We start from the raw sequence: 19,887 nt of genomic DNA, 5'->3' as shown, positions 1-19,887 counted from the left end.
GATACTGCCTTCCTTTCACTCACCAGTGACTTGAAATCTCTACGTTAAGTAGTGTTGAGCAGTTAGGGAGTTTTTTTCTTAAGCTAGGGGTAAAAGTGGATGTTCTTTAATTTGCTAATCGAGGATTGTTGTATATCAGTTGTTCAGTGAGGACCTCTTCTTGTAATGGATGCTTTCCAAAAGTAATTCTAATTAAAGCCAAACAAACAAAAATTGTAATTACCTGACTAATGATCTGGAGCACCAATATTTCATAACCTGTGTTATTCAAACGTACAGAGGCTGTATAAAGATTGCTTGGTGTGGAAGATTTGTAAGTGATAACCACATTGAGAATGTGGTCTCACTTAGCCTTTTGCTGTGCTTCAAACTTTTGAAAGAGAGAAAAGATTAGTGATTGTTGGCTGAGCTGTTGCTGACAAGGGCAAAAAATATTGAAGATAAAATTCAGAGCTCTTTACTTCTACACCAAAGTTATGGTAATTTCAAATAGAATTTCCTTTATGAGACTCAATTTCACCAGACTTTATACCTTCTGTATGTATGTATCTTCCACTGGTGAAAGCAGAGAAAGCTTGACATTCAGTCCCAGATCCTAATCAGAAAAGGAAATCTGCAACTTAGGAAGTTTTCAAAAATTTTATAGGCACTTAGGCTTAGGTTTTAGTCCCACCATAGAACTCTCTGAGCTGGCTGGTGTGTACTAGGGAGTTCAACATTGCCCTTTTCTGCAGAGTTCATTTGATAGTGTTGTGAGGACCAAGAATGATAGCAGTAGGGGGACCTGTTTGTCCACTTATTGTCAGTTTGGGGTGTTTTGTGGAAACAGCTGGACTCAAACCTTATCCTGGTGCTTTCCCTATGCTGACCTTGCAAAATTGCCATGGGCATTGGAGTAAAAACTTTCCCCCTGGATATTACTTTTGTATTTGTGTTGTTCCCTGACACTGGCAAAAGAATTCCTGTGCATCAGCAGAACTTATTGTCCTTCATACCTTCTTTAGAGCTGGACAACCAGACTGTTTCTGGAGAGCCTTATGCTTTCATGCTATGATTCTTGAGTGCAGAAGGATTTATTTAAATGAAAGGATTTCCATAGTGTTCTTAAAGCCTCAGAGAGGATCCTGAGACCTTACTGACAGTACTTTTCCACTCACAGTCGATCTAGGATCTTGTAGCTTTTAGTGTCTGTCCTTTTCTCTTTTAAATGATACCTTTCTGAAAACAACTTTTTATAAAATGCACAGCTTTGTATGGTTGTAACCATTAACAGAGGAACTCTGCTCATGGGGCAGTTAGATTTACTACAGCTGCTATAATTTCTGAGCTCACACTGTTCTTCACTAAAAGTCTAATTCAAACTCTTCTCACTACTTTTGTCCAGCTCCTAGAATCCACTACACTCCCAGATAGCTAACAAGTCAAACTCTATGCATCCTCTAGACTGCCCACCTCATGAATATACCATGTAACAAGGCAGCTGGGGATATGGATGAAGTCCTACCACAACAGAGAAAGAGGAGTGCAGTTCTGTGCAGATTTCAAAAGGAAAATCACAGTTATGGCACAATCAAATAGTCAAACAGTTAATAGATTAGAAACATCTAGTATAAAGGACAATGACTTCAATGGAACAATACTCATGGTCTCGAATTCCTGTAGATTATGGATATGTACTCATAGAAGAGCTTTTAGTGGCTGATAGAGATATCTGCAAAGACAGACATCAGTCAGAACTGCCTAATGTAGAATGAAACATCCCCAAAGGAAATTACCATTACAAAAACTATTATTTAATATTAAAGGTAATTGTAACACAAGGGCATGACTCATATCCTTGTGTTACAATTAACTTAATATTAAATGATAGTTTTCTGAATGGTAATGAGGGGAAGTTAAACCTGACACTCTGTCCTCAACCCTTGCTACTGTGCCTGACTATTAATATGACTAAGAGGTGTCTGTACAGTCTGTCATTTACTCATGTCACCTGTTAGTCATGATGAAGTGTGGAAGGTAGAATTATAGTACCAGCTTTTACAATTAATTGGAGAATGCTCATTTTGTGGACTGCTATACAGGATAACTGACCTTTACAACCATCAGACTAGAGAGCTGATGCATTATATTGATAATGAGCACTTTAGTATGTTAGACCATGACAGACTTATAAAGATTCACAGCCTTAACTTTCTGTACTTCATGCAATCTTCCTAATATTCTTCCTCAAGAGCTTTTTCTGGTTTCTGCACAGTTCCAGCTGGTATCAAAGATGTGTACATAGAAAAATGCAGGCACATTTCATGCCATGATCATGTTTAAAAGCTTTTAACATCAGGTTTTCTGTTCTGTAGAGCATGCCTGTATAGTTCCCAACACAGAACTGGGGCGTTAGTTTAGAGGCAGCCTTAGCATCACTTCAGCATAACATTTATATTTCTGCATATCTCTATATTATATTGCTACTGATAGTGAATGGACAGTTTTGCTTCCTGCACCCCTGCAGCTGGTTCCTGAATATAATTAACCACTAAAGAGTAAGGTAGAATGTATGACTTAAGAAAAATAATAAGAAAATCATTATATGCTTAGTCAGAATGAATCATTTTGCATGTTAATGGTTACATCATGTCATTCCTTACATCACGACACATGACATAGAACCACTGCATGCAGTTTATTTTAAAAAGTTTAAAATTAAAGATATATACACTCTTTTCTTATCTATTTGTAGCTGTGATTTCAGCCAGAGAACTTGTACTATGAATTCATGTTATTAATTAGCAGGTTTGGATACCTGCAAAAAGCAAATAATTCTGAGATACCAGCACACAGTCCATGAAAACAGATATTTCAGGATGAACTTAGCTCTAATAACTGGGTCTGTGTTTGAAAACAAGTTTAAATCAGGAAATAGACCTGAATATATATCATCTGAATATATATCATCCTGCTCTGTGATGGACCCTGTTGCTGGGGTATAGTACTGCTGATCTAACCTTTCCCTTGGAAAAAAGCATATGGTTTTACCTATAATCATGTTGTAAGCTCTCTAACACAATGCAAAGAGGATTCCACAGGGTAAGAGAAAATCTCGCCAAGAAGTCCAAATTCCACTTAATATCTAGAGGTGAGAAAATCCATGTGACTCCAGTTGCCTTTTACAATGGAAAAGGTGGAAGGGAAGCTGTAAAGCAATAAGGTATCTTTCCCTTTTGCTGTTTGTACTAGCAGATGTAGGTGAAACCCTGCAAGTGCATTTGTTTCCCTGTTGGGCTGGCAGCAAGATCATTTTAACTTGAAGTTACACAGTGCAAGAGAAAAATACTGGTGTGTCAAGCCATGATGTCCCCTGGTTCCCCTGAAGTGCAACACTACCAGAAAATGCCTTATTTTCTCTAACAGGCAAACTCTGCCAGTCCAAACCTGGCATTTTCTAGGAGATGCAGTAGCCCTTTCTCCTGAGCAAATGCTGTTGTTCCATTTGAAGAAGGAGCCTTGCCCTGTTTACAATCCTGCATTGTTTGTAAGGATTGGCTACGCATGGACACGTGGAACAGAAAAATGCAGGAATGGCATCCTATGCCTGCACAGCCACTGGAGCAGTGATGAGATATATGGCAACAGATCAGGTCAAAACTTCATATTTTTTAAGTCCTTAAATATATATTCAGAGATAGGGAGCTGTCTGTGTGGCAGTTATCCAAACTCTAAAAACCCCATAAATACATATTTACATGACAGATTTACATGATTTGCTCTGGAGCTCTTGCACAATTTTCAGGCAAGGTTTTTCATAACCTTCAATATACTGCAGAGAAAGGGTATTTCCACCTCAGACTGGGTTCATCCTTCAAGAAGCTCTGGGTGTTCTAGGTCAAGACACACTCAAGCTTGAACAGCCTTGCTGGGATGTCTGGTAATTTAGAAGCAGCTGCAGAGGAGAAAGAAACTAAGCAGAAGGGCTTTGAGAGCCTGCTTTTAGGAGTCCATAATCTGCCCTCATAAATCTTCCTGGAGATTTTGAAATGGATTGGTTGTGACATTCATGACTTATTTTACTATCTCTAGGCATGCCAGCACTTTCAAGCTGGATGTCAGGAACTCATAGCTTCACCAGTAATGCACCTAGATTGAACTTCTTCTGTGTTAAACCTTAGTATGCTTGTACTATGTACAGGAACTGTGTTAATGTAACATGGGTGAACTCAACAATAGCTCTGCCCAGTGTTGGGGAAGATGAAACAGGAAAGCCTTATAAATATGATTGCCTGACAAAAGATTTTGGGAATATGAAAACTACAGGCAACATCGAAATGAAAGCCACTTTTGAAATACCAAGTCTTAGTTACTGAACAACTGGAAAACAATGGTATGGCCAACTGAAGGTAATCCCCTCTTGATGGAACAATACCCTCTGCTTGCAGGCAGGTCCAAGGGTCAGAGCAGACCCTACTAGCTCAGCAGAAGGGGTCCAAAGAGTAGTTTTTAGAAGTTAAGATGTAACACTCTATGGTAATATAAGAACTCTTATAGGCTGTATGTAAATGCTATAGGATTTGTATCTTGTATTAGATTGGTTAGTGACAATTAGAATATTCAGTACAGAAGATGATTTATTGTACTGTAACCAGGACTTCACCATTCCATTCCATTCCATTCCATTCCATTCCATTCCTCTCTTACTCTCCGCACACTATTACACTCTCTCTCTCTCTCTCTCTCTCCTTACTTACTCGCTTACTCTCTTGCTCTCTTGGGCCTGCTCAGAGCTGCCAGCTGCAGCTCTAAGCAGTGCCCCTGTACCCACGCCCTTTGCAATAAACCGCATGTCACAAGATCTGCCTATAGAGATCTCTCGTCTCCATCCGTCCCGACCGTCAAGCCCACCAGAGTCCCTACAGCCCAGAAATGAATTAACAATCACAAGTGAAAATTTGTTTTGTTTTGCCATTTAAAGACAGACACTGAAGGAGAATGTTAGTCACCTGTTATACAATTGAGCTGTACAACTAACATCTCTATTATATATTGTACAGAATGAGAAAGGAGCATCACTTATTTATTCCTTCTTTAATCTTTCCTCTAGACTCCAATGGCTTACAGTAGAATCGATGATATATGTAGTAGATACTGCAGAAAGATGTGTTTCTGAGCTGAGGCAGAAGGCAGGTTTCCTCAATGTACGGGTTAGCAGTTACCATGTCTACACATCACTAGGGATAATCATACCAGACCAGAAAAGTACTTCAGGATCTGCTTACCTTTGAGCATGCAGGCATACTAATTGACTTAACTGAGATTACATACAGGCTTAAAGTTAGTTGTATGGTTTGCTGGATTTGTCATTAATCCCATGGCCTGAAATATACAGAAGCTTTATAGTGAACTTGAAGGCCACTGAACCAAGCTTCCTTGAAAGGCCTCCTTTTCAACTAGGAAACTGATTTTTGAGGGCTTGTTGGTTTGTTTGTTTATTTGTTTTAAATAAAGGTTCCTAAGGTGCTGGAAACACTGACAAGGAAACGAGCGATGTGCTTTTAACTGGCATTGCCTAACTGCATCCTGAGCCTTTGCCATCTTGTTCAGAGTATCCACCAGCTAGTCCCAGGTTGCTTCTTGAATTTTACTTGGCATCTAACTTAAGCCACATCTTAGTCAATGAAATTATTGAGTGGTTTATTGTGAATGCCATTGTTTCAGAAGCTGAGTCATACACTGTTGCATTTTGATACCAGTTAACATCTTAAAAGAGGGATAACTTGCTGTCAGTATAAGGTTTGCACTTTTATTGCTGAAGCATTATTTCTAATGTCTGGCAAAAAAATAGGGTGGAGACACTTCAAAAATAAATCTTTTCCTTCTTAGACACCATTGTGAAACTAAAAATTATTATTATTATTATTATTATTATTATTGATTAAAAACAGCTTCAGGGATTCCACATGCTCAAGTATAATGCCAATTTTTGTGGCATAATCATCACATCCTATTTATAGAGAAGAAACAAGCAAAATTATTCCTCCCATGTTATATATTTCTGACGATTTTTTACATAGAGTTATTTCTTAATTTTTTACATTGCTATCTCATGTTACATTCATGGACCAAAAAACATCCTGCATTTCACTTTAAAAATAAGAAAGAAAAATGAATGAAACAATGCAATGAAAGTTTTTGTAGTCGTGGAAGTCATGATGGCACTTCTTCAAGAGGAAGTATAAGAAGTTTAGTTTTAACTCAACATTACTTCTACATCCCTTGACACAGTATTGTTGTGATCTATTTTATAGCGTTATTCTGAGCTTTTCCTGTCATGCCAATAGTCCACTAGCATTGTATAAAAGCAATGTAATTTGTGGGATCTACACAAATACAAGAGACCTGGGCAATGAGATACCTAAAACTGTGGCCATCCAAAGGACCACAGGACCTCATGTGGTGTTGTGATGGCAGATAATGGCTAACTCACAAATAATTTTTGTTTTGCTTTGGAAATATGAAAGTGCATTGCTCCTATTTATGAATGTCATAGTTTGTTCTGAAAAATAAACCTAAGATCTTTGGTTCTTCATCCTTTACCAGGATGTGCAGCTGGCACCAACACTCAGTCTTGCCTCACTTTAATGATCCACCTCTCAGAACTTACAGGGTCTCTTCTCCTTCCTTTTCAGAATGAGGTCAAAAATCTTAAGAAGCATCCATGGCTTGAAAATCAAGCAAACCTTGATGCACCTCTGCTGTTTGCTTAGGATAAGTTCTGTAGCAATATAAATGGAACAATGAACATACCTTGTGTCCTATAGAAATCATGCTGCTTTTTAGGTCCACAACATTGAGGAAATTGCAGTCTATCATTTGGTATCTTAGAGCAGGGAAAACTTACCTGGAATGTATTAATTTTGTAGATTGTTTTAAAACAAAACATGTTCCTTCATTTTCCCTTTCCTTCTTTTCCTGTTTTCCCTTTCCTTCTTTTCATGCTAATATAACTCATAGGTTCATCCAGCTGTGGAGAGTCTTGCAGATAATTTACTCTTAATTGTGAAGGTATAATCAGATCTATTGCTTGAAGTATGCTAGATGTACTTAGCTATTTTTTTGTTTCAATAGTGGAAAGAAGAGGCCTGTGTATTTTCTGTTTGGTAGATGTGATAGAAAACCCAGTGTGCAAGAGACTGTGGGGAGTTTCTCAATTGATACTGCATTGAAAGTGATACTGAACAAGCTTCATCTTTTGAGTTTTATAGCACTGTCTTGCAGTATTATGTAGAGAATCAAAAAATATAGCCCAACATGTTAAAAAGTCATAGTACTTAGGGGTCCTGTTTTCATTTCTAGTAGTCTGACACACAGACAATATCTCAGTAATGGTATTCTGATTTATCTGCTATGTAGTAATGTTCTTCTTGCTGGTATTCCAATTTATTCAAGTTGGGTTTTTTTGCATTCCACCTGTTGATATCCAAACAATTGGGGCAGTGCCAAAGCAAGTCCTGGTACATGTGCAGTCTGCTACTTCATTTATATTATTCACTGAGCTTTACTAAAAAGAAAATTAAAATACTGCCTAGCTGCAAACTATGAGTTTCTCTTTATTTTAGAACAATGCTTATCATGGCAATTTGAGAAACATCAAATATATTCAAGCCAACAAGAGTGTGATGCAGATTCTGTGTATCTCTAGGTTTAAGTCAGTCAGTCTGAGATTTCCCATTTTTAGCTAAATAATAACAACCCACCACCTCTTCCCCATGTCATTTGCACATTTGGTCAATGAGATAGAGTATCTGAGGGTGTTCTTCTTGCCATCTCTTCTGTATGTCTCGTGGGAGGTTCTCTGGGTACCAGTACTGGTCAGTGAGCAGGTCCAGGTGGTTACCTGTTGGGGAAGATGAAACAGGAAAGCCTTATAAATATGATTGCCTGACAAAAGATTTTGGGAATATGAAAACTACAGGCAACATCGAAATGAAAGCCACTTTTGAAATACCAAGTCTTAGTTACTGAACAACTGGAAAACAATGGTATGGCCAACTGAAGGTAATCCCCTCTTGATGGAGCAATACCCTCTGCTTGCAAGCAGGTCCAAGGGTCAGAGCAGACCCTACTAGCTCAGCAGAAGGGGTCCAAAGAGTAGTTTTTAGAAGTTAAGATGTAACACTCTATGGTAATATAAGAACTCTTATAGGCTGTATGTAAATGCTATAGGATTTGTATCTTGTATTAGATTGGTTAGTGACAATTAGAATATTCAGTACAGAAGATGATTTATTGTATTGTAACCAGGACTTCAGATACTTCCACTCTTACTCTTGCTCTCACTTCCATTCCACTCCACTCTTGCTCTTACACTCTCTCTCTCTCTCTCTCACCCGCTTACTCTCTTGCTCTCTTGGGCCTGCTCAGAGCTGAGCCTGGCAGCTCTGAGCAGTGCCCCAATACCCACGCCCTTTGCAATAAACCGCCTGTGTCCCAAGACCTGCCTATAGAGATCTCTCGTCTCCATCCGTCTACGTCCGGCCGCCCGTAACCTACAGTTACCTTTCCAGCTCCCTACAAGTTCGACACTGTAAATGCTGGTGTAATTATAAAAAAACCCTGTGGATGACCTTTCTGACCCCTGAGAAATTTTGTTTGCGTTTGATATTTAGTCATTTGTAACAGCACCAGTGCAAACTCAGCATGGAGGTGGGGAAAAATATATTTAAGCAGATCTTGTCTCTTTGAAGCCAACAGTATCTGTTTGGTTTTGCTTGTTCACCACTCCTTGTAGTTCATGGGAGTGCAGCTATCTCACAGAGTTTACACTGAGGGGAAGTCATGAACATTTCATCAACACAGAGAAGCTCTGATTGAATGAATACTTAAGGATGGGTTTTTATTGAGTTTTGTCTGAAAGAAGATAAGGAGATATATATATATATATATACATATATATCTATATATCTATATATATATATATATATAGTAAAATATCCAGCCTTCAACCCTAGTGCCACTCTGCCCCTTCCGGATGTGCTCCTGAGTGTAATTTCATTAAGGCATATAGACATGCTGGAGCATGACCCTTAACCTGATGCCATCCTGTGTGTCTCTAATGTAACACCAGCGCATAAAGCAGGACTCCAGGCTAATCCAGGGCTCCAACAAGGGCAGCCACATCAAGAGTGAAGCCATGGGAGCCTTAGGGGTGTGTGCTGAGGGTCTTGAGCCACTCATTGCCTTTGCCTGCTCATTCCTCCCACCCATGTGACAAGGAGAGGGGTTGCATAAACTCCTGCAGTGCTGGCAACTAGAGCAATATGTATCTGTCTTCCGGCTTGTGAGCAGAAGGATTCCCCATGAAGCCAAATGAGCCTGTGTGATCTTTGATGCCTGCTGGTGTGAGCATTACAAAGACCTTGAAGTTATAGCACCACCCCAGGCAGCAAATATAGAAACATTCGTGGCCATCACTCTCACAAGGGGCAGGTGGAAGGGATGGTTTGTCCTCCTGTTTTACCACAGAAAGCTTCTCCTCTTAGCTAGATTGCTCATTTATAACTGGGGTTGGAAAGTGCAAGCCAAAATGAAATCTGCATTAAAAGAATTTTGTGGGCTGTACAAATCATAAGGGTAACTACTTCACAACATACTGTCCACTGAGGCATATATTTAAAAGGTTAGATAAAATATCTCCTAGCCATTTTTTCCAGTTCTTTTCTTTTTATTGTCCACTGCAAAACAACAATAGATAAAAAGACTGTATATAATGCATGTATATTTTGTTGAGTTTTTTTACCTTTCCCAAAGGAGTCTCTGTGCTTCCCACACTAATTGTAGGTTTTTCTGAAAATGCAGCATGAATCATTTATAAATAAAGAGACTTTAAAATCCCTAAAAGACTCCCTGAGGTATTCAGTATTTCAGCATAAAATAACTGTTAAATGGAGTTATTCTGAATTAGCTTTTACTGGAAAGTGGTGAAAATAAAGTTTTCTTTTCACTGTGAATGTGCAATAATTCTTTTACACAGCTACCCAGGGTAATTGACAAGTGATTTTCATAATTCAGGTTTTAGCAAAGAAATCATCTGAAGTGGCTAACATTAAATGAACGGAGCTGCTATTAAAATATAGCTTTCAAGAGAAACTGCATGAGATGTCAGATCCAGGGGCTCTGTGTTGAGACCTTAAAAAATAATTCAGGCTATAAAGTAAAAACACATACATTCAAGCTCCACAATAAATTCATACATACACCTTCCTCACACATGCATACAAACACATAAAATAATAAAGAAGCATTTTTCATCTTTCTCTTAAAATCCTGTGATTATTTTAGCACACAGATAACCTTAGAAAGTCAAGGCACTCAGAAAAGGTAACTGATTTGCATGACTCCTTTGGACTCCGTAACCTTGACTGTCCATACCCACTGTACAATCAGAGGTCACATTTGATCTCTGCGTGTAAAATTATGCAGAGGAAGCTTCTTCAACACTTTGTAGTTGATTGACAAATTGGTCTGTCACTCAAATGCTCCTTCAACTTATCGTGAACAGTAAAGAAAATTATCTGTTCTGTGCATATGTGAGAAAAAGCCTGTTCATTAACCTCTAGTCTGCTGAAGCTGTGGAACATATAATGCTTAGAGGAATATGTACTATATAAGAAAAGTATGCAAAAAGATACAGGTGTGTATATATATATGTTCACGTGTATATATTTGTGTGTATAACATATAAAAATGGGTGTCTATAATAGAGCAGACTGTATGACATATTTCATATGAATATGTACATATTACACCAGTTTCCACAGAAAATTTAGGCATGCTTTTTCATGAATGTTGTACACACATGGTAGCTACAGACAGGCAGACACCTCTGAGATGATTCCTACAAATATTTGTTAGAGCAGGCTTCATTATCTAAGATGCCTGTGACAATTATCCCTCAGATATTCTGCCTACACTGTAGCTCTCAGATGCTGGGTTATTTACAAACATTACTGTATCACAGTATAAGGATTTAAAAGCAACTGACAGTAAAAGTAGGGCCTAATTCACTTCAAGTGTTAAGCAGAGGCAACTCAGACAGATTAAGTGGAGCTATACCTGTTTATCTCAGCAGCAAATTTAGTTTTACATGCCATGGAATACTCATCTGGCATCCAGTTGCTTCGGCTTGGGGAAATATTTGCAAGTCATGTATATGTATATGTTTTTTTTGCTAACTACTGCTCAGTGTACTTTTATTTATCTGTCTGATCTAGGTGAGAAAAATTAATTTCTCTAGGCATTTGTCTCTAAATTCTCTATGTGTAGCTGAACCTCAACTAACGACATCCAGATAGAAATCTGAAGCTAGATGATGATGACACTTCTGTGCCTTGACAGAACTTTTTTCCCCGCCATAAGCCCTGTGTACATACCAGAGAGCAGTCCTGATGCAAACTCTCCTAACTTAAACTTTGTGAAAGTCCTGACCACAGCCCTGACTTGCTGGCTTCTGACTCGCCTCTGACCGTGAGGAAACATGCCAGGTAAAACCTGGAGAGACTGTGTCTCCGCCCTCTTGACAAGATCAGAGAGGTTTTGAGTAAGGTATTTGCTTGAAACCTAGGTTGTTAAGTGACACAAACTTAAAAAAATCCCACAAACATAAACCTCCACAATTGGTGTTAACATAATTTTTTTCCAAGAAAAACTTTTCCTTCTACTATTTAGTAATTTTTCTTTGCCAGTGGCTGACTAGCTTGAAGTCTTTGAAACACTGAGCTTTCTATAAAATCCAAATAATTCTCTGTAAATCAAAGTACTTGGCATGCTTGCTGCAAAGCCTGAAGCTTTTTTTTTTTAAGGTAATCTCTAGAAAGTAGTTTGTACTCATGTTTTCACAGTGATTAAATATGCAAAGTAATTTTCATGATTATCACCCCGTTCTGAACCAAATCAGATGCGGCTATGCTTCTCTTTGTACAAAGCCAGTTATTGGATCAGATTCCAAAACAAATCCCCTGAATTTGGCGGATCATCATTTTAAAAGGGGGCTTGTTAAGGTAATGATTAAATTAAACCACCCCTTTAAGAATATTTAGATCTGGTCCGCCAAGCGGAACGGTCTAATGGTTTTTAAATTAGAAGCTGCGAATGTTAGTGAATTTCTTTTGTGGGTCAAGTGGGTATTAACAAATGCTAAGACTGTTCTCTCTTTTGTCATCACCTTGAAATCTGCAAAGAAGAGCGAAGAGTGGGAAAGACACAAGGAGAGAAGCACTGTTGGTATTTTAATATCAGTGCTTTTAAACCAAGGGCAGCCTCAGATTTACAAGGTTGGATAGGAGAAGGTATGAGATGATGTTGCTAGTAATCTCTTTATACCTTGCTCTTGAGAAGGAGACTGAAGCTCGAATCTTCAAGGAAGTGGAGAACCCAAGTGCATTCAATTCTGGCAGTCTCAAGCTATTGCAGAGGTGTAATAGCTTGCTAACCACAGAAGCGTGGATAACAACCCCTACCTGTTGCTTCCAGATTTCTTAACCCTGTCAATTTTAAATGTGCTTTTTAGCCTCAGATGGTGCTGGGAATTTGTGGCTGGGAGAGACAGTTGTTTCCTTGTGTGGAGAGGATGGCTGGATCCTTTCCAAAGCTAGAGACTTCAGTTTCTCTTTTGGTACCCCAGGCAAACTGTTTGTCACTAGTACTTTACATCCCTCAGTCCTACCTAATACTGGAGTTCTGTGAATATTGGATTTATGGGGCATAACGATCTCCCTGGTGGGAGGAAATCCACATTAAAATATAAATCTGTCAAGTTAGGTCAAGTCACAGCTAACAAAATACCAATGCTGATATTCTGTGCTTAGTCCCTGCTTCTTTTCAGTCATACATAGGTTTCTGAAAATGGCACCACTTGGACCAAATTTTTCCTATACTGAAATGGTTTAAAAGAGAAAAGTTGGTTAGGGGCAGAGGTGAAATTTGAGTTTCTTTCAGAAAAGTGGGGAGAGAAATAGTTTTCTGTGTATTCACACAAAGGCCTTGTGACTCTTTTCTTTATGAATAGCTTTCTAAGCAAGGGTAGTGGTGGAAAGCTACAGAAAAAGACTGTAACTGGTGAGGTGCGCTTCTGTAGGTGAAAAAGTCAGTTTTCAGTTGACTGAATTATGACCCTTTAGGAATTGTATGCTTTGGACAGTTTGTGTAGGGCTTTTTGCTAAGCTTGTAAAACGCACACTCAGGGAGAGACATGCTCTGTGCTTGTGTGTGTATTGAGGGAGGGAGAGAGGGCAGAATAAGTTTGCTGTGAAATGAATGATTTTCTGACCTGAAAAAGTGGTTAGGGAAAGTGGCTTACTGAGCTGAGTCCTGGGCTTATTCTCTGCAAAGCAAGTAAGCAAAGCGATCAGGCCAAGACTGATTGGTATGAAGTACGACTTACAGAGAGAAACACCACTCCAATTAATCCAACAGACTGCCTTCATTTTATTACCTGCATCCATCGTACCCCACTTGGAATGCTGCATCCAGGTCTGGGGCTCTCAACACAAGAAAAATGTGGACCTGTTGGCATGAGTCCAGAGGAAAGCCACTGAGTTGATCAGAGGGCTGGAGCAGTTCTGCTGTGAAAACGGGCTGAGAGTTGGGGTTGTTCAACCTGGAGAGGAGAAGTGTCAGGGTCCCTTCCCCCTGCCATGTGGTCCTGGGAGAGGGGCCCGGGGGGGAGACACAGGGTTTCCTGAGCCCCTGGTCAGCCTCGTTCCCCATTGGTTGTTTTGTGTTCCCCTGCGTGGGCAAGGACCCTCGGGTCCTGTGATTGCCGCAGTTGCTCAGCAGATCCTCAGCCACGCGGCTGGAGAAATAAACATCTCTGAAACATCTATCAAGAACTGGTCCATATATATTTCTTTTCCACGAGCCTCGTTGTCTGATCCACGTGTTGCAGTATCCCCGCTGCAACAAATGGTAGAGAATTGCGAGCAGAGCGATCCCCGATCCCTAAGGACAGTGACTGATTTGTGAGTAAACTCTGGATTTCTCTTCTTGTTTTTGTTTGGCTATTCCATCTCTAAACTATGGAGGAACCATGGAAAGACTCTCAGCTCTCAGAGCCGCATATGGACAATTATCTTAAACTTGAAAAGATCCTTGAAGAACGATTTGTAAATTCTAGCTTAATTCAAGCTCCAAAGGAACTGAAACACTTCCTGGCATGGTTGTTTAAGCACTTTTTCTATGTTTCTTGGGATCTGATTCTTACCAAAGACTTTTGGAAGACCGTTTGGACACAGTTAATTTCTGAGTCAAAATATATGCCGATGGAAGAATATTTTTGTGAATATTATTTAATTACCGAGACTGTTGAACAATGTCAGCTGTGTCCTTGCAACGTTAAAACTGCTTCAGGGACCATGCGACCCAGGCCACGTGGACCGAGCCCTCTCTGAGCAGCAGCAAGGTAGTTCCTGCACGCGGGCAGAGCGACGCGAACTGCAGTGTCGGCAGCAGAGCCAGGTGTGGCGGGAGCCCGCCCAGCCCTGTGCAGCACGTGGTGGAGCGAGCCCCGTGAGAGGAGTGGCACGCGGGCAGCGGCTGGCGGTGGTGGAGTGGAGCTGCACCCAGCCGAAACACGCACTGGAGCAGGGCATGGGGGGGTCGTCGCTCGGGGGCCCGGCTGAGACATGGGTGCAGCCCCAAGCAGTGGCAGCGCAGCTGAGAGCAGAGGTGGTGGCGGCACACGGGGAGCTGAGCGGCGCAGCCCGGCCCGTGCGGCTCTGAATGGGACCCCAGGAAGAGCGCGTACGCACAAGCAGCCCTGGCGGCCCCGGCAGCACTGACAACCCTGGCAGTTCCAACGTGAGCGAAAACGAAAGAGAAAGCAAAAACGCAGCGAGACAGAAAACAGCAACCACTTGGAAAAAGGAAAAAATCACTGTAGCTAAGGTTTTAGGAATAGTAAAATGGTATAATGTTAAACAAAATTATGATTTCATAACAAGATGCGACAACCAAGAAGACATGTTCGTTCATAGAACTGCTATTAAAAAGAATAACCCTGAAAAATACATCCCAAGCTTAGGAGATGGAGAAGTAGTAGAGTTCAAAATTGTGCAAGGTAGAAAAGGGTTACAAGCAGCAGAGGTTACTGGGCCCGATGATGTTTTCGTGAAAGGCCCTATATATGCTAAAAATCGTAGTCATGTTAGACAATATCTCCATTATAAGCCCCCCCTACAGTCTCCCTTTCCTAATCCCACCTTTCCCTTTTACCCTATATCCTATTACCCCCAGTGTATTCCCAATCCATTTTTTCACCCATGGTTTCCCTCACAAAACCACGCCTTTGCCAATTGTTTCCCCAAAAATCCCTTTCCAATGCCGAGTGGGGGATGAAGAGGGGGAGGGAAGAAATTAACTATTGTTGTTTAGAGTTCCAACATGTACAAATGGAAGAAACCCTCTCCTGCCTCAGTTTCCCCACAAAGCATGCCCAGAGAGTCCTGTCTCCCTTCTGTCAGCCTTAAGATGTTCCAGAGAATCTGTTTGAGCATTTAAAGACTCAGGAGGGTGGCTTGTTTTGTTTTGAAACTGTCCTTGTTATCTCATGTTTATCCAGTTGTTTTCAATGTTAAGTTCTAAATCTCTTTTTGTTAAAAATAAACGGCTGAGATGTTGTGGCCCTCCCCCCCCGCCATGGGGTCCTAGGAGAGGGGCCCTGAGGGGAGACACGGGGTTTCCCTGCCCCTGCTCAGCCTCGTTCCCCGTGGGTTGTTTTGTGTTCCCCTACACGGGCAGAAGGACCCTCGGGTCCCGTGACTTGCCTCAGTTCCTCGGCAGAGCCCCGGCCATGCGGCTGGAGAAATAAACATCTCTGAAACATCTATCAAGAATCGGTCCATATCTATTTCTTTTCCACGGGCCTCATTGATTGATATACGTATTGCAGTATCCCCACTGTAACAGAGAAGGCTCTGACGAGACCTTACAGCACCTTCCAGTACCTAAAGGGGGCTGCTAGAGGGCTGGAGAGACACTTTTTACAAGGGCATGTAGTGAAAATAGGACAAGGGGGAATGGCCTTAATGTAAAGGAGGGTAGGTTTAGATTCAATATTAAGATGAAATTCTTTACTTTGAGGGTGGCGAGGCAGCTGGAACAGGTTGCCCATAGAGGTTGTGAACATCTCGTCCCTGGAAGTGTTCAAGGCCAGGGATGGGGCTCTGAGTAACCTGGTCCAGTGGAAGGTTCCCTGGCCACAGCAGTGGGATTGGAACTAGATGATCTTTCAGATCCCTCCCAAACCATTCTATGATTCTACTCCGTAAATTTATCTGTTAACGGAGGATCATAATCCTGTGACAATATTTTAATACACTGAAATCTTCTATTCTAAAAATTCCAGTAAAATGCTGATAGGAAGTTTGTAACTATGACAGAAATAATTAGGGGAATGTTACGATTTAACAGCTGAGAATAAAAACAAAACCACCCTAGAAACCCAGCTGAAAAAATACAACAAACATTATTCAGCCTTGTTAAACAACCTTAAATCTGCTCCTTGCATATAGACATGACAATACTTGTGGTCAGTTCTAAATAACCTTCCATATCCTATGCGGTCTTTTGCATTAAAGCAAACAAAGATTCAGATTCTAATTTGCATTTAAGTTGTATAATAGATATTAAGCCTTTGGTTCACATTGCCACATGTAATTATTTTGGTCAAGAAACCATTACAGTGCAAAATACTAAATGGAAATGAATGTTAATAATAATTTCACATATTTTTTTCTTTTCTGAAGCAGAGAAGTTCTTTCTCTCTCACTAAAAAGCCTTTTGACTTTTCATAAATATGATTTTGACTCAGGAAGAATATTTCTAAAAATAATAGAAAGGGTGCAATGGGTTGTACTCAAGCCATCATGCTGTATAGTCTAATCTGACACCACAGTGACCAATTTGTAGTGAAAATCCTTCACAAGAAGGCCTAATTCATAATTAATGCAAATTCTTAGCAGGTTTTTTGTTCTTTCTTTAAAAGCACAGGACACTGATTATTTTAAATCTGTTTGGACTGTTCCCTTATTGCAAACTATATTTTCCCTAACATAAAAGTGTTAACAAAGTTATCTCCCGAAGTTTTTGGTGAATAAAACCCTGAAGCACTTCTGCTTTGTACATCATCAGGGCCTGGTTAGTTTGAAAGAGAACCTGCAGTGAAGTTCATTTGCAGATAACAGTTTTTCCCAGTCTGGGCCCACCTTGATCCCCTCTTCTATGTAACTTTCAGTTTATTGTAGAGACTATCTGTGAGAAATCACTAAGCTCGGGCCCTCATTCCTGCCTTCACCAAAGGAAAGGTGCGATTGAATCTTGGATTTTGGCTGGGGCTGACAGTTTAAAATTAACTCATCAGTTGGTCCCTATTTTCTAAGGGCAGACAAGACACTGTATTTCTGGGAAATGGGCTGCCTGTTCTGTCAGGCAAAACACAGTATTTCAACAGCACAACTTTAGAAGTTCATACAAGTATTATCTCAGTTTCCAACAAAAGAAAATGAGACTGAACAAAGCATATTAGTCTAAAAGAACTTCTTCTTCTCTCCAGTGTTTAGGCCTTAAACCAGAGAATCACCCTTTCTGGAAGTGGACACTGTAAAGTGAAGTTATGCTTCAGAATGCCTTTCGGATCCTGCCGTTTCAGATATGTTGCTGTTGCTTCAGGGCAGTCATGGACAAAGGTATCCCACTTGTTCCCAAAACTGCAGACACAGAATGAGTAGCCACAATTATTTGCTGGCTGAAATCACTAGCATGAAGATGGAAAGCAGGTTGAGAGTCTGTTCTAAATTCACAAATGATGTCTCTTAAACAGGTCTCCATAAAAAATATAAAATTTCATGATAGCACAAAGAAGTAAAATGGATATAAACTCCAAGCAAGAATTTTTGTTTTATTCTATGTTTCAAACATTTGTTTGAGGTTTGAATGTGAATATTTTCAGATCACCAGTATTTCAACTGGCATCAAGCTTTTTCTGCTGAGCTATAAGGTCAAAGCTCTGCTTTTGGGTTATCTGCAGAGGGGATCTTGACTGCATATTGTGCCCTTGATCCCTGCATAAACCAGCTGTTGATGTCAGTCTGAGTTTCATGTGCAGATTAGAGCTGCATAAGCTCTTCACAACAAAATCTGAAGTTATGCAAAAGCCTCTAGTAGTTTGCAGTTTGAATGTGGAAATAAGTCCAGAAGAGGTTTATGTAGAATTTGACTCACTAGCAAACTTTTGAGTGAAAATTCAAAACTTTTTCTCTAGACTAAAAGGATTATTAGTATTTTTTAATGCTTAATGCCATGGTTTTGTCCCCTGGTTTTATATGCTTTCATGGAAGGCACATGGATTAAACAAAACAAGCAGTGAGAAGCAATGCCTACACTTTTGAACATCACCAACAAATCCACAAGTTCTTAATGCAAAGTTTGAACCCCAAAAACTGGAAGATTACAAGATGGAGGAATGACATAAACCAAATGATCAATTTGAGTTCTGGATTGCAAACATTCTCCACTCATATTACAACTGACTGGAGTCAGATTTTTTTTTCTGTCCTGGTCAGGCACTATTCAGAGCAGAACTTGAGGAGTATAAAGTGTATATATTATAAGTTGACAGCTGATCTAAGAACTGAAACCAGTAGGAGTTGCAGTGCTGAATGAAAGTCATAAACCTGAAGGCACAGATCTTTTGTGGCAGATGAGAAAAGGAGATTCTCTCCTAAATATTTGTGAAGTAGGGATGCCTTTTGTAAAACATTTTTTGTGACTCTTGAGCAGTGTAAATTTTACCTAAAGGGACGAATTCCCAGTGTCTCTGGGTGAGTTCTTTGAGCAGGGAAATCAGAACTACACACTGGGGGCTTCTATCAGAAGAGTTGCTCTTTCTCAAATAATGTCACTTAATTAAAAACTTTAAAGATATATTTACCTTCTGAGTATTTTGGACCAAACCACTACACCTTCTCAGACAGAAATGGATGCCTTTAGAACAGTTCTAGTCTATTAGTAAATAATGTACATATGAAAAGATTTGTAAGTACATATTTAACCAAAGCAGTCATTCTGGTCTCTTAGATAATTAATATGCATTGGAGAACTTGCCATTAAAGACTTCTTCCTCTCTTCTTTTTACTTTAAAAAGTGAGGAAGTTAAATGCAAAAAATATAATATAAAAAAAAAAAAAATCAACCCACTGAATAATGATAGGCCTGGGACATAAGCCATAAAAAACAGGACACCAAAACTTCATTAAAACTTAAGGCTGGAGAACTTGTTCTGTGAAGCTGATTTTCTTTTTTCTGCTTCTTCTCTTTAGCAGCTAGAATTAAAGGACAAAGTGTCAGCTTAATTTTAAATTTCCTGGCTTTGGTCCATTTGTGTTACAGCCTTAATCAGGAAGAAATAGTTCTGCTAAGGGTCATATTATTTTTGGCCCATGGAGGAATGTTCAAGGTGGACTAAAGGGCAAAGCTTTAGGTAGGATGTTACCAGAAATGAGATAGGGACCACATCTGTCCCCTCAGAAACATTATTGGCATAGGGGTGCTGCCACTGCATGGAGCCAGGACTCTTCTAGGAGCCAGGGCTGTTCTATGAGCTGCTTGTACTCCTCTGGAGCAACTTGTCTTTCTGTTTGCCGCTATCCAACTCCTCTCATTTTAGCCCAAAACCTCTGCCTTGCTTTAATTATTTGTGAGTCACCATTTTCTGAGGCTGTGAGCATCTGAAGGTAAGACTTTTTGCTCTTAGAGACCCAAAGGAGCTCTGATCCTAAATGGCACTTTCCAGTTACTGCACAAATGCACGTTTAGTGACCGTGCTTTGTGATGGACGTGGGGTTTGGA

At 40.0% G+C, this 19,887-nt stretch overlaps 1 long non-coding RNA gene across 1 annotated transcript in view; it reads left to right on the top strand.

Moving 5' to 3' along the window:
- Positions 1 to 19,887, top strand: part of LOC116445880 — a 162,801-nt gene that overhangs the window by 96,540 nt on the left and 46,374 nt on the right. The window contains exon 4 of the long non-coding RNA XR_004240923.1: positions 17,594 to 17,726. This is a non-coding gene — a long non-coding RNA (uncharacterized LOC116445880). The remainder of the gene's footprint in view (positions 1 to 17,593; positions 17,727 to 19,887) is intronic.

Source organism: Corvus moneduloides, chromosome 6 (assembly GCF_009650955.1).
Source record: "Corvus moneduloides isolate bCorMon1 chromosome 6, bCorMon1.pri, whole genome shotgun sequence".
In the NCBI taxonomy this organism is placed as follows: Eukaryota; Metazoa; Chordata; class Aves; order Passeriformes; family Corvidae; genus Corvus; species Corvus moneduloides.
This window is presented reverse-complemented; position numbering and strand designations above follow the sequence as displayed.